The sequence below is a fragment of the Rhipicephalus sanguineus genome, chromosome 7, assembly GCF_013339695.2.
Source record: "Rhipicephalus sanguineus isolate Rsan-2018 chromosome 7, BIME_Rsan_1.4, whole genome shotgun sequence".
Taxonomy (NCBI): domain Eukaryota; kingdom Metazoa; phylum Arthropoda; class Arachnida; order Ixodida; family Ixodidae; genus Rhipicephalus; species Rhipicephalus sanguineus.
Window position 1 is genome coordinate 43,514,107 of NC_051182.1, and position 17,463 is coordinate 43,531,569.

Genomic DNA, 17,463 nt, shown 5'->3' on the forward strand with positions numbered 1-17,463 from the left:
TGCATGCAACATAAAAAGGAATTCCAAAGCGTCAGAAGGAAATCTTTTAGATGCGTAGCAGCTCTTTCACTAGACTTTGTGACGCTGTCCGTCCGTCCGCACAAACGCGAGGCAACGCGCTTCCCTAGTCGCAGGTGTTGCAGCGGTGCCAAGTAGGTCATGCCGCAGCTGGGCGTTCACGTCACGAACCCCTCGCACACTTCCCTCGCAGGTGCGCGCGTACGTCACTCTCTCCCTCACCCGCCGGAGCGCCGCAGCTGCCGTCTCCAACGCCCACTCGCCTCCCGTGTCTGCGTCTCCAACAAACAAACGAATCTTCCAGCGCTCACCGCAGCACCCGCGTTAGCGCCGTTCAACCCGCGACGCCACCCGTGCGCAACGCTGCTGCTTCGCATCCGATCAGCGTTCCCTTCGGGGAGATGGTCCAATTTTATTTGGTGAATTAGTGACGATCAGAAGAAGAATAGAGAACGGTGCATCAGCAGCGGCGAGCATTCTGTCGTCCTCTGAAATCCCACATACGTATACAACGCGTCAAGTCTACGTAGGTCAATGAATGTTCAAACGCTATCAGAAAACTGGCCAATGGAATTAAGGCCATATACCGAATGCACCAGTAATTACAATTTTCCACAATTGACATTTCTGTGAATTTCCTTTGTTTTGTTAACTGATGAAATATGCGTGAATTTATTGAACGTTCTACGCTCACATTCCAGCTTAACTGCAATGTACAATGCAATTGCTGTTGCAAATTGCTCTCGAAGTTTCGTCTTTAAAAGCCTTTTGTTATGACACTTGTTCCGAACGTGCTTCCTGCAAGCTTTCCTAGCACCTTCGTGAACTGCTTATGGTTAGGCTCAGGTTTATTTTGTTGATGTTGGCAGTCATATCAAACACCTTTTTTTAACACTGACTCCATAGCAATACCTTACCAGTTCCATGACAATATGGAACATCGTGCTGTCTATACTGAAAAGCGAAGTGCCACTGTGTGTGGCACGCAATCATAAAACACGACGAATTCTGTATAAGTGGTTGTGAAATTGCGCCGTTTAAATTGACGCAATAGCTCTCAGAGCAACCCGTGTTATTCAGACACACCATGTGGGTCGTCCCTTGTGTATATATATATATATATATATATATATATATATATATATATATATATATATATATATATATATATATATATATATATATATATATATATATATATATGTGTGTTGTTGAGGCGTTTATTGGACGGTAGTCGGCGACGATATGCAATGGCGACAGTCAAGGCACAAACACGGACTCAAGAGCGCGAGCGCGAAGAGCCAAAGGCGACGACCCACTAGAAGGCTATAGAGAGCGCAACCCATTACTCAATAAAGGCTTCGCTACAATTTCCCCGGTACGAAAAGGGAGCCGTCCGGCGACCTAACAGCTCGTCACTATGAGTGGGTCATAGTAGGCCTTGAGACGCTCCACGTTGACGATGTCGCGCCCTCGACGGCGCATGTCCGAAGATGGTTCGATGGGTTCGATCACGTAGTTGACCGGGGATGTGCGCTCGACGACCCGGTAGGGGCCTTCGTATTTCGGCAGTAGTTTTGTAGAGAGGCCAGTTGCAGTGGTAGGGACCGAGAGCCATACGAGCGCTCCAGGTAGGAACGTGGACTCAGAAGTGGTGGTTCCACCGCGAATGCTCTTCTGCCGCTCTTGTTCCTGCGTTGTAAACGTCTTGGCAAGCTCGCGACACTCATCCGCAAGCCTGGCTGTGTCAGATATCGGCGCACACTCAGTTGAATCCGGCTTGTATGGGAGTATCGTGTCGATGGTGTGCGACGGGTGCCTTCCGTACAATAGGAAGAAGGGTGAAAAACCAGTTGTGCTTTGAGGGGCGGTATTATTGGCGTAGGTGACGAAGGGCAGAATGGCATCCCAATTTGTGTGATCGGCGGCGACGTACATTGAGAGCATGTCGCCGAGCGTGCGGTTAAAGCGTTCGGTGAGCCCATTCGTCTGCGGGTGGTAAGCAGTAGTTTTGCGGTGAACAGCACGGCACTCTTTTAGAATGGCTTCGACTACTTCCGACAAGAAGACACGGCCTCGATCGCTGAGAAGCTCCTGGGGTGGACCGTGACGCAGCATGAATCGGTGTAGCAGGAAGGAGGCAACATCGCGCGCTGTAGCCGCTGGGAGAGCGGCGGTTTCGGCGTATCGCGTAAGGTGGTCAACAGCGACGATGGCCCAGCGGTTACCAGCCGATGTCAGAGGAAGTGGTCCGTACAAGTCGATGCCCACGCGCCCGAACGGACGGTTCGGGCAAGGTAATGGTTGTAGACCGGCGGGTGACACGTGCGTTGAAGGTTTTCGGCGTTGGCAATCGAGGCAGGAGCGAACGAACTTCTGCACGTAGCGGTACATCCCTCGCCAGAAGTATCGTTGTCGAATGCGGTGGTAAGTTTTTGATACCCCAGAGTGCGCGCATTGTGGATCAGAGTGGAAAGACTCGCATATTTCAGAACGCAGACTGCGGGGTATCACAAGTAGCCACTGGCGGCCGTCGGCGTTGTAATTGCGTCGGTGCAGTAGGTCGTCACGAATGGTAAAATGGTGGGCTTGACGACGCAACGCGCGAGTGATTGGTGTTGCCGACGGATCAGTGAGCAAGTCTATCAGCGAGGCGATCCATTTATCCTTGCGTTGTTCGGTAGCGATGGTGTGAACGTCGATGGAAGAAACAACATTGTTAGGTACCGAGCAGGGGGCATCGTTGTCAGGCAAGGGGGAGCGCGAGAGGGCGTCGGCGTCAGCATGCTGGCGTCCGTTGGGGTACAGCACGCGAATATCGTAGTCCTGTAGGCGAAGTGCCCAGCGGGCGAGGCGGCCTGAGGGATCCTTCAATGACGACAACCAGCATAGTGCATGATGGTCGGTGATGACATCAAATGGGCGGCCATATAAATAGGGTCGGAACTTTGTAAGGGCCCATATGATCGCCAGGCATTCCTTTTCGGTGACGGTGTAATTGGTCTCGGCTTTAGTAAGCGTACGACTTGCGTATGCCACGACATATTCAGGGAATCCTGGTTTGCGCTGCGCAAGGACAGCGCCAAGGCCAACACCGCTGGCGTCTGTGTGTACCTCTGTAGGGGCCGTAGGGTCGTAGTGGCGTAGTATGGGAGGCGACGTCAACAAACGACGGAGCTTTGCGAAAGCGTCGTCGCACTCCGACGACCACGAATGGAGGGGCCCGTTACTTCCGAGGAGCTTCGTCAGCGGTGATATGATAGTCGCAAAGTTTCGAATGAAGCGCCGAAAGTAGGAACACAGTCCTACGAAACTGCGCAGTTCTTTGACGGACGTAGGTTTCGGGAACTCGGTCACGGCCCGAAGTTTGGCTGGATCGGGGAGAATTCCGTCCTTGGACACGACGTAGCCGAGTATTGTCAGCTGCCGTGCTGCAAATCGGCACTTCTTTAGATTCAGTTGCAGACCAGCGTCGCTCAAACGCGTCAACACATGCCGGAGGCGTTGAAGATGCGTGGAGAAGTCTGGAGCGAAAACGACGACGTCGTCGAGGTAGCACAAGCACGTGTGCCATTTCAGGTTGCGCAGAACAGTATCCATCATGCGCTCGAAGGTGGCGGGCGCATTACACAGCCCAAACGGCATGACGTTGAATTCGTACAAGCCGTCGGGCGTGACAAAGGCGGTCTTCGGTCGAGCGTCATCAGCCATAGGTACCTGCCAGTACCCTGAACGCAAATCGATAGACGAAAAGAATTCGGCTCCTTGTAGGCTGTCAATCGCGTCGTCGATTCGCGGCAGCGGATAAACGTCCTTGCGAGTGATCTTACTGAGTCGTCGGTAGTCCACACAGAACCGCACAGAACCGTCCTTCTTCGCAACAAGTACGACAGGAGACGCCCAGGGGCTGTTAGATGGTCGAATAACATCGCGTCAAAGCATGTCGTCGACTTGCTCGTTGATTACGCGGCGTTCTGTGGGAGATACGCGATATGGACGTTGCCGCAGTGGTGGTTGGGCGCCAGTGTCGATGCGATGCGTAACGGTGGACGTGCGGCCGAGAGAAGTTTGAGCAATATCGAAAGAAGCGCGAAATTCTTCCAAGAGGTCTAGAAGCTGGGAACGCTGGTCCGGCGTAAGGTTGTCAGCAATGGAAGAAGCAAATACATCAGCGGGCGATGAACCAGACGTGGTAACAGAACTGAGCGTGCCGGAACTGGGGCAGTGCGTGCCATCTGGTTCGTCCATAACTTGTGCGTCTTCGAGGGGTTCCACGCTGCCGAGACATTCTCCTCGCACCAACGTAACACTGTACGGAGATGGGTTGATAACAAAAATTGACATGCTGCCCTGAGTGACTTGCACGGTCGCGAAGGGCACCAGCAAGCCTTTCCTCGTGCAAACACGGTCGGATGGCGAGAGGAGGGCGACGGTGTCGGAGAGACTGGCGCAGTAGACGGACACGGCCGTTGACGAGTATGCAGGCAGTTTGGTATCGTCTTTGACGAGTACCTTGCTCACAGACGATGGACTGTCAGCCGGCGTCAGATCAGAGAATGGTGAGAGCTCTATTTCGGCGGGTGCGCAATGAATCACGGCGTCGTGGTGGGAGAGAAAATCCCATCCTAGGATGACGTCGTGAGAGCATGCTGGAATTATTATCAATTCGACGGCGTACAGAGCATCCTTAATCATGACGCGGGCTGTGCACACCGCTGTAGGGTGAATACTTTGGGCGCTTGCTGTACGGAGGGAGAGCCCGGGAAGTGGCGTCGTCACTTTTCGCAGTAGTCGGCTAAGTTTGGCGTCAATAACGGATACGGCGGCTCCAGTGTCAATAAGGGCAGATGCGCGCACACCGTCCACAAACACGTCTAACACGTTTGATGGGCTTCGCTGAGGGCTTTCGCAGTTCGATAGCGTCGCAGCCCTTGCCTCGTGGACTGCGACGACTAGTTTTCCTGGTCACATGTGACCGGCCGTGGCCGCATCGGTGACAGTGATCGGCGTCGTGGTGACGGCGAACGGTGGGTAGATGGAGCTGGGCGAGACGACGGTGACATAGGCGGCGCTGAATCGTAATACGGGCGGCTTGACTGGCTGGGGATGGCTGAGGCTACCCGAGGCGGCTGCACGCGATTGCAATAGCGGGCGACATGACCGGCGCAACCACACGCGAAGAAGATCGGGCGGTTGTCAGAAGTGCGCCATCGGTTCGCCGGGGTAGGTCCCATCCATGGAGCAGGACGCGGTGGACGAGGCGTCTGCTGATACGACTGCATGATGGGCTGCATCGGTGGCCTAGGTATGGCGTCGGCAAACGCAGCCGGCCCACTCGCTTCGAAGGCTTGAGGTCTGGCGACGGCTTCGGCGTAAGTAAGTGGGGCAGCCACAGGAATCGCTTGGGGTGGCCTGGCTACAACCTGCGCGTAACTGAGCGGCGCAGGCGCCGGAGGGGGCTGGTGGTATTCCGGCATGACCTCCGCGATTTCCTGCTGAATAGCGCGGCGTAAGGGAGCCAGCAGCGTGGTCGACGGCTGTTCAACATGCTGCGGGCGAGGGAAGGCCAGTAGGGAGAACTGGCGGGCAATTTCCTCGCGCACGAACGACTTGATCTCGGCGAGCAAGGCGGACTGATCAGAAATGGCCGACAAGCCTGCGAGATCGGCGTCGCGTGATGGAGGTCGACGGGTCAGCAGTCGCTGCCGGCGCAGCTCCTCGTAGCTTTGGCAGAGCGTAATCACCTCGGCCACAGTACGAGGGTTCTTGGCGAGCAGCATAGTGAAGGCATCGTCGTCGATGCCTTTCAGAACGTGGCGGATCTTGTCAGACTCAGGCATGGCCGCGTCAGCCTTCTTGCACAAGTCCAGGACGTCTTCAATGTAGCTCGTAAAGGACTCACCGGTCTGCTGAGCTCGTTCACGTAAACGTTGTTCGGCTTGCAGTTTACGAACGGCAGGGCGGCCAAACACATCGATGATGGCGGTCTTGAAAGCAGACCACGTGGGGAACTCGGTGGTGTGGTTGTTGTACCACAGGCCCGTCACACCCGCGAGGTAGAAAACCAGGTTGCTGAGTTTGCCTGCCTCGTCCCATTTGTTTGGTACGCTCACACGCTCGTACATCGCAAGCCAGTCCTCAACATCGGTCCCATCCGCGCCGGCGAAGATAGGAGGGTCGCGGATGCGGGGGACACCGGGGCATGCGGTCGTTGTGGAAGGAGACGTTTGCTGAGCAGCGTCTTCAGGCATGGTAGTTGGTAGGGTACGGGATCTCAGCTCCAGGGGCATCGAATAGGAGTACAGCACTCTCCACCAATTTGTTGAGGCGTTTATTGGACGGTAGTCGGCGACGATATGCAATGGCGACAGTCAAGGCACAAACACGGACTCAAGAGCGCGAGCGCGAAGAGCCAAAGGCGACGAGCCACTAGAAGGCTATAGAGAGCGCAACCCATTACTCAATAAAGGCTTCGCTACAATGTGTGTGTGTGTTGTACCGGTGCGCATCTGAGCCCGCTCTGTGCCAGCGAGAGTGAAGATGATGACGTTCGTGTGTTGCGCGCTCGGTGTGTTTGCTGTGCTGACGCTGTCTCGCATTTGTGACCCTTGTGCAAGGCGCCGTGCCGAACCTCTTTAGAAGAACCCGCCTGTTGCATTTGGTGGAGGTGCTGGGTAGTTCCCCTCCTCGTCCTGGAGCTCCGCAACCGCACTTTACCATCTGCCTCCGCAATGACCGAGGACACCGTTCCCTCTCCAGCCCCACCTACACCCACGTCGGTCATGTGTGCTGGGGTGTTTCTTCAACGTGACCCTCCGATGTTCAGCGGCACTGATGAAATAGATGTCGAATACTGGCTGGTAGAGTTTGAGCGTGTGAGCGGTCCAAACAAATGGGATGAAAGTGGAATGTTGACGCACGTCAGCTTTTACCTGACTGATGTGGCCAAGCTATGGTACTTTAACCATGAAGCCAATTTCACCAACTGGTCGGCTTTCAAAGAGAAACTCAATTCGTTCTTCGGTAGGCCAGGCGTGCGAAAGCTTCGCGCCGAACACCGCCTGGGTGCCAGAGCCCAAAAAAACGGTGAGACCTTCACAAGCTATATTGAGGACGTCATCGACCTGTATAAGCGGGTGAATGTGTCAATGGCAGAATCTGACAAAATAAGGCACATTCTGAAAGGCATAGATGACGATGCGTTCCATATGCTAGTAGCCAAGTGCCCTCAGACAGTAACGCAAGTCATTGAACTATGCCAAAGCTTTGATGAGCTGCGTAAAGAGCGCCTTTCTACCCGTCGCGCCGAAATTCCGACAGCGGAACTCTCAGCCTTGGAAGCTAGAAGCACTGGCGCTGAATATTCCGCCTTGCTCCCACAAATTAAGCAGTACGTTCGTGAGGAAGTGGCTCGCCAGCTCTCCCTTGTGGCATGTGTCAACGAGAGCCCCACGGCGCTGGATCACTCGCTCCGCCGTGTCATTCAGAGTCAAGTTGCTGAGGCACTCCCACCTCCTGTTCCAACAACGCAAGTTGCGGCGCCTCTCACTTACGCTGAAGCCGTTACCCATTCATACGCTCGACCGACGCCAGTACCATCCGGCTCAGTCACCAACTTCTACTCGTCGACACGCCCTGTCCGCCCGGTACGCCCTTTTCACGCACCACCCTTCTCGCCTCCCGGACCTTCTCACAACCCCTGGCGTACTCCAGACAACAGGCCCATCTGCTATGTCTGCGGTATTCCTGGCCATGTTGCACGCCATTGTCGTCGCCGCGGTCTGCATTCGCATGATGACGCCACCAACCTCGGCTACATGCCACAGCAACCAGCACGCCGTACCCCTGCTGACTCATCGGACACTTATTCGCACCGTGCCACTTTCGCCTCCCGTCGATCTCCTTCTCCCCGGCGCCGCTCCATTTCTCCCATGCTCCACCGTTCCAACTCCGCTCAGGAGGAAAACTAAGAGCCGCAGTTCCTGAGGCAAGAACTGCGCCTTCGTCGAAAATTTCAAGGCCTCATCTTTCGCCCCCTAACGAAATCGCAGTTTTTATGGACGGTGTCGCGACCAACGCTCTTGTTGACAGAGGAGCTGCCGTTTGTGTTATCAGTGAACGCAAAATGAAGCCTGGAAAGTCATAGGTGTACCGGTGCGCATTGGATCCCGCTTTGTGCCAGCGAGAGTGAAGACGATGACGTTCGTGTGTTGCGCGCTCGGTCTGTTTGCTGTGCTGACGTTGGCTCGCATTTGTGACCCTTGTGCAAGGCGCCGTGCCGAACCTCTTTAGAAGAACCCGCCTGTTGCAATATATATATATATATATATATATATATATATATATATAGCGCAAGGCCTAATGACCCCAAGGAGGGGACACCTACTTCAACGAAGAACTGAGGAAAACCTGCAGTATCTTCCTAAGAAAACACCCGTCCTGCGAGGTGTGGGCCATGTGCACTTCATTTGCAGAAGAGAGCGGCAGGTGTTTCCTGCTCTCATTCTATGAAAGGGTTTCAAAGGGTTTCAAACCCTTCGGACTCGGATTTTACCATGATTCCTCCTGCTGTGCGCTAATGCTCTGCTTGCCAAATAAGTGACCCAGCAATCCCTGACAGGTAGAGCGTTCGGTCAGAGATCGCTCCCCCCCCCCCTTAATAAAATGCTAATTCGTCCCGGTGGTGGGCTATGGAAAGGGCGTGACACGTGGGACTAATGTTATGGTGCCGCGCGGCGTGACGTTGTGCATTTCGTCTTCCCTGTTATTTGGCCGTTCTCGCAATTATTTGTAGTTCAGGCGTGCACTGCTCCGGCAGGCGACGTAATACCCCGAGTGACCGAGGTGCTTAACCTGGCTAGTGTCCACTGGGGTTCCACGCTTACACGGTGCTCTCAAGATCAGTGAATACCTGTGAAGCCTTGTTGCTCGAATCTTCTGCTCAGTTTGCCTAGCAAAGAGCGAGCGATTTATGTGTCCATTAGATACAATATTGGCAATTCCCTGCTGCATGGAGGCCAATACTATTTAGTTCACATTTTCACATGAGCATTTATTGCATGTCAGCTGCTTTTTCTGACTAGGCTCAAAAGTCCTTCTAGGGTCCCTTGGAAACTTCGTTACCATGCATACGCTTGGACTTGTTCCAGGCGATTCTACGGAGAGCCGTAGGCTCTGATGCCACCTGCATGGGCCTGATGAAGCGTCACACCGACAACCTTGAATATTTTCTGAGCTCGCTGGGAAAACTTCATACTCAGGGAGTTGACATGGACTTGTCGGTGCTGTATCCTCCTGTCCCGTGGCCTGTGCCCCGCGGTACACCCAACATTGGCCACCTGGTCGGCTGGGATCATTCTCAGACGTGGGATGTTGCACAGTGGAAGGATTTTCCATCGCCAGAACAGGTAATATAGATTTAGGCGCCCGTCGGGCAAAGTTCTGTCATCAGCAAAGCGATCCTCTACAGCAATACGCGGCATAACTAAATTGAATGAGCGGTAGTTGTCCACTCAAGAAGCCTGTACAAATGTGCACCGCGTATTTTCCAGCCTCTGGATGTAACACGCGTTCTGTTACGAGCCTTTACATTTAATACATACGCTTGTTTGCAGCGCGCTCAAGAGATATACTCATGGTTTTACGAGAAGCCGCCAGCAACTGGAAGGCGGTTAATTACATGATAGCTGTTCTTTGGTTTCATACGTCCACCACTCTTTCACGTGCTCTCTCGAAACTGCGGCAGCCGACTATGCAGTACATTGGCTACAACATCGGTGCTGCCATGGAATAGAACAGTAGCAGTACTATGTTAGGACAAACGTACATCATTCATTTACGCGCTCTCTCGAAACTGCAGCCGAACGCAGTACGCCGACTGCAGTGTTAGGGCTGCCACGGAACAGTATAGCGACAGCACTACAATGCGTGGGAGCCGTATTACAATGTGTTTAGTAACCCAATTCTTCAAAGCCTGGAAAATGCATCGGAGAGTGCTCTGCAGAAGTATGTCTTTCTTTTGCGTACCAGAATGTTGTCCTAACGCATTGTGTCTGTGTGTGTATATTTCCTTCGTATAAGCTGTACACGCGTAGCCAGCAAGTACCGGCATCTGATTGAGCAAAATACTACAAGTTTGCTACTAACTGACCGATTGTTGTGTATTTGCAGGCGAATGAAGATATCATGGAAATCGACATCGAAGGTCATAGCGATGATAAGTACCTCATCGGTCACCAACCAGATGGACGTATGCTCTTCCCAGGCACCGGCTACTTGGTTTTCGCTTGGCAGTTCATTGCCAACCACTACGGAAGGCATATAAACGAGACGCCTGTAATCATAGAGGACATTAAAATTCAGCGTTTCACGATCCTCCCAACAACGGGTAAGGATTTCTTTACATGAAGTTTCATTAAGTATATCGCCTTAAAAATTACGTAAGTCGTTTTAGGCAATTATAGTAGCGCTTGCTGATTGATTAAAAAAATATTGAGCGATATCGCGGGGTTGGTCTGAACAGATTGCAACGAGCTATCACACCTCCAGGAAATTGACAACGACGATAACGGTTTGTACTGTCGTTACCCTCGCTTATCCCGAGCGCGCACACCTACTGCGATTCGTTGCATATCAAGGTAATGCTGTGTAGGTTAGGCGTTGTCGATATTGAAATACATAAGCGATATTGAAATACATATTGAATTCCAAACCCAAGTGTATGTTGAAGATTATCCCATTTGCAGGTAAGTACGCTTTCAGTGTCGCTTTGCTTTCAACTTGTGTTGAAAAGAGTATTGGGGATTTCAAGTGGTCGAGGTAGTCGGTGAAAGATATCATTTCATGGCAGAGTGCTCTCTACATAAAGCTTATTGATTCACCTATTTTACACTCAAACTCCATAACGGACCAAAGTTCGATATATTCAGCAGAGAATAGGGTTATAAAGTAGCATACTTCCTCGGCATTCCTTACGCTATGACAATGCCTCACACTAAGACCGAACTTACACGGCCGCGCATAGGTTGTGTCCGTTTCCAGATCATCATGATGCCTGTGTCTGGCGAATTCGAAGTGTGCGAGGGCCGAGCAGTGGTCTGCAAAGGCCGGATCCGCGTGGCCGAAGAGGGCGAGAAACTGCTGCTGAAGGACCCTCCCGGAACGCCCGCGGAAACCGTTGAGTTCGATATGGACTGTGCGGACGTTTACAAGGAGCTTAGACTCCGCGGATACCACTACCATGGAGCGTTCCAGGGAGCCCTCAAGGCTTCCTCCCAGAGTAAGGGCAAACCATAATTTCTCATTAGAGCCTGCCAAAACACCTAGGCTTCCAGCCATAAGCTTCACCATTTTTTTATTTCATTGGAATAGATTTCTTACCTATGAACTGAATACTCTGATCTAATATATTTCTAAACAAAATACTCTTATTGAAATGGCTCGAGTAAAGTATGGCGTTCAATTGAGTTCGGCATAATTGCGTGCTTGAGAAAAGGCATACGTGAAGTTTCGGGTTTTAGACGGCACTCGCTTTCCTGTAAGCATCTCTCGAAGTGACTGTTTTCCGACACTTCAACGAACTTCTTTCCCGAAGACATCTTTTTAACCCATTCAGGCCCAATGATTCCAATTGAAATCATCAATTTTCTAGGTCCCTCAGCAAGCACCTGGTAAAGATAAAGCTCTGTTCTTCAAGAGCTCATATTTAGCATATGTTGCAAATCTGGAACATACAACAAAGCGAGGTCACGTGTGAACAAAGAAATTACAGAAGCGGTCATGGTGTTCGCGCATTTCTCTCAGGCAGCTTCTTTCACCATGGAGAGATAGGACAGGTATTTTAGTTTTGCGTCAAAAATTAGAATGTTGGCTATTGGGCACTATGCTATCCCATCTAAATAAGTGTTTAAGTAATAAAGTAAGTAAAATAATTTGAATACCAATAAATAGTATTTATTATTGAAATTATTTAAAACACTAAATACTCTTCAATGAAAAGTGTCAGCGAAATTTTTTTTTCATTTTCCTTGGACTACCATTATCATGCACATATCAAAATTTAAGAACCGGTTGCTTGCATTTAAAATAGTTAATTTGCGACTGAAAAGGTTAAGCTCATTTTTGATCGATGGTGCTCGTCAACAGCGGAGAAAGTTCATGTTTTCTCTCGAGCGTAAGCGCCAATGTCATCTCAATGCGCACATTGAGGAGTCCTTAATCTAACCATTTATCTTTCAGAACCTTACGCGAAGTTGAAGTGGCAGGACAACTGGGTAGCCTTCATGGACTCACTGGTGCACATGAGCTTCATTTGGAAGCCGAAAAGGGGATTTCTCCTGCCGGTCGCCATACAGTCCATCCGCATCGACCCCAGAGTTCATGCAAATATCATCAAAACAGTCGGCGACGAAGGTGAGTGAGCTTCCGATCAGATTGACTAGACGAAATTTTTCGTGCTATCTTTCCTCTTCTGCTTCGCTCGCAGAGCACGTGCGTCGATTTGTGCTGCGTGGGATGCAATAACCCCCGACGGGTGAGAGAACAAGCACAGAAAGAGAAATAGAGAATCCTTTGTCGAACAAAAATTTTCACCATCGCCCACTAAAGAGAACCATGTGGGGATGCGAAGCAGCGCATGGGACGACTTATAGTTCCGTTCGTGACGGGCACCTTGCCCGATGTTAACGCCTCCTTGCAAGTGGCGCACACCATGAATTCACTGTAGTTGATGTTGCTGTTACTCGTCCCGAACTCGTGTTGGAGCACGCCACGCGGGTTCATCGCGCGTCTGCAGAATCTCGTTCCCCGACGCCATCACGTGATTGCTGAGAAAGAGTAAGGAGGAGAAGCCACAGCGTCTTACCCAGCCCCTTACACAGGCCTGAACGCTCTAGTGTGTGCCAGCTAGTGATGCAGAACTATCGATGGCACTATCGATACTATCGATAGCTTAGTCCCTATCGAACTATCGATAGTAAAGGATACTATCGATAGCGCTATCGATAGTAAGAAATTCGAAGGTACTATCGATACTATAAAACCAACAGCACGAACTCATTGCAGAATAAACTTGGTTCCCCACGCGCGCGGTACATAGGGGAGCCGGAAGACGAGGCTGAAGGGCAAGAAAGTTGACGTACTTGTGTTCTTCGCCTGAGTGCTTTGCTGACACAAGACCATAAAGTCAAACTATTCAGTTGTAGCGGAAAGGAAGGGGTTACATGTAGTGGAGCTGCGCAGCGTCAAATTTATATTGCTCTTTTTGATTTCACAATACAAAAAATATCGTGAACTAAGTTTGTTAATTGTAAGGTGTAACTGGTTGCTTTTGGATGTGAATTTATTGATTTATTGATGGACATATTCCGCCCTTTTCACTGCGGAAATAATTTATTTCTTGTGCCAAGAATTGCTCATAAATTGAGCGAAGCTGATAGTAGGCTACCACAAATATTTTGCCAATATGGCCGACCCGTAACAGCATCGTTATTCCCACCACTATCGATAGTATTGTCACATGGTTGTGGCGGTGAAGAATGCTGCAACAAGGCTGGGAAATATGGAGCTCTTTATTTGGACGATCTTGTGACCAGAAAATCAATACTAAAAATACAAGCGATACAGGCTAGCACTGATAGCGGCGAGAACAGTCGTCGGCCGTCGAGTAATCTGATCATCGGTGGAGAGCGTTGTCTTTTATACATCAGTAATCAAACCTTATAGCGTTATCGCTGGTGCTCGCGTAATCTCTCGAATAAACTTGACTATTCGCGTCCCGCGCGTAACCTTAAGAGAATGATGTCAAACAATCGTGAAGACTCTCAAACATTACGGCGTGGTCTGCATCAAACGTTGCTAACAGTTTTTGTGGGTAAAACCCGATTACATCAAAACAAAGCAATAAACACGCGTGGCAGTAATATCGCTAGTAATATTTACCATGGTACTACCGAGTGCACTATCGATAGTTTGTCGATAGTAGTACTATCGATAGTTTGTCTGCACTATCGATAGTTTCAAAGAAACTATCGATACTATCGATAGTCAATTTACCGATAGTTCTGCATCACTAGTGCCAGCACACATGGTTTTGTCTGCGTTACGCCAAGCTAGGACAGCATACGGCAGCCCGGGCGCCTAAAGTGCTCTGCACGTATCATCATCAAAGCGGTCGAAGAACAAGAGGAAGAAGAATTCTCCTTGGCACGAGCGCGCTCTCAGATGGCTGCTATGTGGTAGAAAGCGGACGGCCGCCAATGGAACTATGGACAAAGCCGGTGGAAAAATCTGCTTCGCATCTAAAATGCTACGACGGTCATCCCCTAGTCTCCTTCTCAAACGAACTACACGCCGAAGTGATAAGCGTTACCGCACCTAAAGTTGCATTCAAGTGAGTAATTATCAGAAGCTCGTTATTTACTTTTAATTATTTATTTAAGGGCAGTTGCTTATATGGAAAAGTTTTAGAACCTGGACTTTATCGCATGCTCATTTGTTTAAAAATCCCTAAATGCTCACCAATTTAGAGATCGTAATCAGCGAAATTTATGGCCCCGGTCCACGTGATATCGAAACTGGACGCGCCGGGCGCGCAGGAAATGCGGCAGCTGGATTACGTCAGAACGGAAGTGACGAATTTTGAGAAAAGGAGCACCGTATAAGAATCTTTTCAGTAAAAGAAATTAAGCAGATCCCACGCCTTGTGGGAATCGGTTTTATGGGAAGCAGTCTGAGCGTAGTTTTAAGCTGCATTTTTTTTTTGCTTTGAGCCAAGCGTTACGAGCTCGATTGATGTGTTTTTTTTTTAATTTGAGTAGCTTTGTGTAAATCGTGGGCTTACGAGGCATGTCGACTGCACTCGTGTCTGGAGGGTAACTTTGATCTGCGAAACGTCAGCACTCACGCTGCAGCACATACGTCAGCATTATGGAAACGAAGTGCACGTTACGGTGCGACGATGTGAATTTCATACGCAATTTTCTGTAGCGTATTACTCGGGGGTCGAGCAACGCTTGAATATATAGCTTGCTGAATCATAGAGATACAAATGTAATGCTTGTTAGACCCTTATAAAAGCGGACCCAACACTGGAACCATTAGCATAAGTGGTTTGTTATCGTGCGTCTCAAAGCACCAACACGCACCAACACCTTTGAAATGAAGCCACATATCTAAAAAATTCGCCAGATCCCACGCGTCGTGGGAATCGGTTTCATGCGAAGCAGTCAGCGAGTACTTCTATGCTGTATTTTATGGCTTTGAGCCAAGCGTTACGAGATGGATCGACGTGTTTTTGTGACTGTAGTAGCTGTATGCACATTGTGGGCTTATTAGGCACGTCGACAACACTAGCGTTTAAAGGGTAACTGATGGTGCGAAGTAGCCCTCGCGTTAGAGTACAACATCAGTATTATCGAAAGTAAGTGCACTTTATGGTGCAATCATATGAATATCATACGTAACTTTCATTGAGGTGTTCCTCCGGTGTCGAGCAATGCTTCAATATAGCTTGCTGAATCATACGAATACAAATGTAATGACTTCTATTCTACAAATGTAATTAGACTGCTCTAAAAGCGGAACCAGCACTGGAACCACAGATGTTAATCTGATATGACGCCTGTATGGTTAGAGTACATCTCCCTCTTCCGTGTTCATTGCTTTCTTGTAAAATTAGATATCCAGCACCGCAACCACAACTGACGTTGCACCCTCATTACGCCTGCATAGGCCGTTTTTCCTAATTTGTAGACCTGGCGTGGCTCTGTGGTACAATAGCCGATTACCGTGCAGAAAGCTTACACATTAAATACCTGTGGAATGCTAATTCTTATTATTTCCATTCGCCGGGTCAACGCTGCCGATGTCGGTTTTTCTTAACGCTCTCGCATTTAAATTGCCAATGTCTCTTCTCGCCGTTCCTGGGTATGTATAAACTGTGAATCACCTGTGGCGCATACCCGTACTCTGCGGCCCGTGCTAAACGCGTATGTGGATACGTGTCTGGAGGAAAGGTTTTGACGGCGTACGCGACAGATTTTTCACGTTATTCATGCCATGACACGACAGTCATATTCGTCTTGTTACCCTCATATGCCAATTTTGGTCTACACCAAGTTAAGGAGGTGATCATGAGAGCACCCAGACGTAGGCGGCTGTATAGATAGATAGATAGATAGATAGATAGATAGATAGAAAGATAGATAGATAGATAGATAGATAGATAGATAGATAGATAGATAGATAGATAGATAGATAGATAGATAGATAGATAGACAGACAGACAGACAGACAGATAGATAGATAGATAGATAGATAGATAGATAGATAGATAGATAGATAGATAGATAGATAGATAGATAGATAGATAGATAGATAGATAGATAGATAGATAGATAGATAGATAGATAGATAGATAGATAGATAGATAGATAGATAGATAGAAACGCTCAAATTGCCAAAGGTCCGCTTATAAATGCTAATTTAAACATGGACAGAGAAACAGCATACACGGACGGGCACTGACTGCCAACAAAGCTTTTATTGTGCTTCCACAAGTATATGCCATATGAAAGAAAGAGGGAGGGAGGGAAGAAGATGGTTGCTGTTGCACGAGGTACTGATACTAAAAGCAGGCGGGTGGATGGTGAAGATAAAGCTGTATTCCGTGTCAGAAAGGGTGACTGGAGTGGCGCTGACACACACCGAGCCTTTGCGCATCATCGTCAAAGTCTCGACAATTTCTCGAGTGCGATTGTCATTGTACTTGCGCAGTACCTTGGTGTCTTGAAGAAGAGATGCGCACCCGCATTTGGCACAGTGAATCGCCAGGTTACTGCCGTGGTTATTTCTCACGTTGTTCGCATGTTGCCGCCACGGTCGTTTAGGCAGCGTCCAGTTTGGCCAACGTATGTCCCGCCGCAAGTGGTGGGAATTGCATACACTACTCCCGTTTTGCATTCCACTAGGGGCGAAACTTCGTTCTTCCTGCAAGGACTGTGGTCACATGGCGCCGGATCACACGTTTGCACGAAGACCCTAGTTTTTTTTTTTTTGGAGGGGGGGGGGGGAGAACACGACTTGCACGCCAACACACCCTGCTGCCTTCATTTTGATTCGGTAGGAAACCGCATGTAAGTATGGGATGATCGCTAGCTTCGTGTTCGGGCCGAGCCTTTACCTTGGGTGACTTGAGCTCCTGAAAGAGAACTTCTGCAAAGGCCGAGAGAAGAGGTTCCGTAAAACCGCTTGTGAATCGGCAAAGTGAATCGCCGAAAACCAGGATTCACTGGGCCAAATGCGGGTGCGCACATCTTCTTCAAGACAGCAAGGTACTGCGCAAGTGCAATGACAATCGCGCTCGAGAAATTTTCGAGACTTCCATGATGACGCGGAAAGGCTCGGTTTGTGTCAGCACCCCGTCACTTATCCTTTCTGGCAGGGAAT

General features: G+C 49.8%; 1 pseudogene; it reads left to right on the plus strand.

Moving 5' to 3' along the window:
* The window catches only part of LOC119399419 (fatty acid synthase-like), a 131,459-nt pseudogene that overhangs the window by 34,982 nt on the left and 79,014 nt on the right, over nt 1-17,463 (plus strand).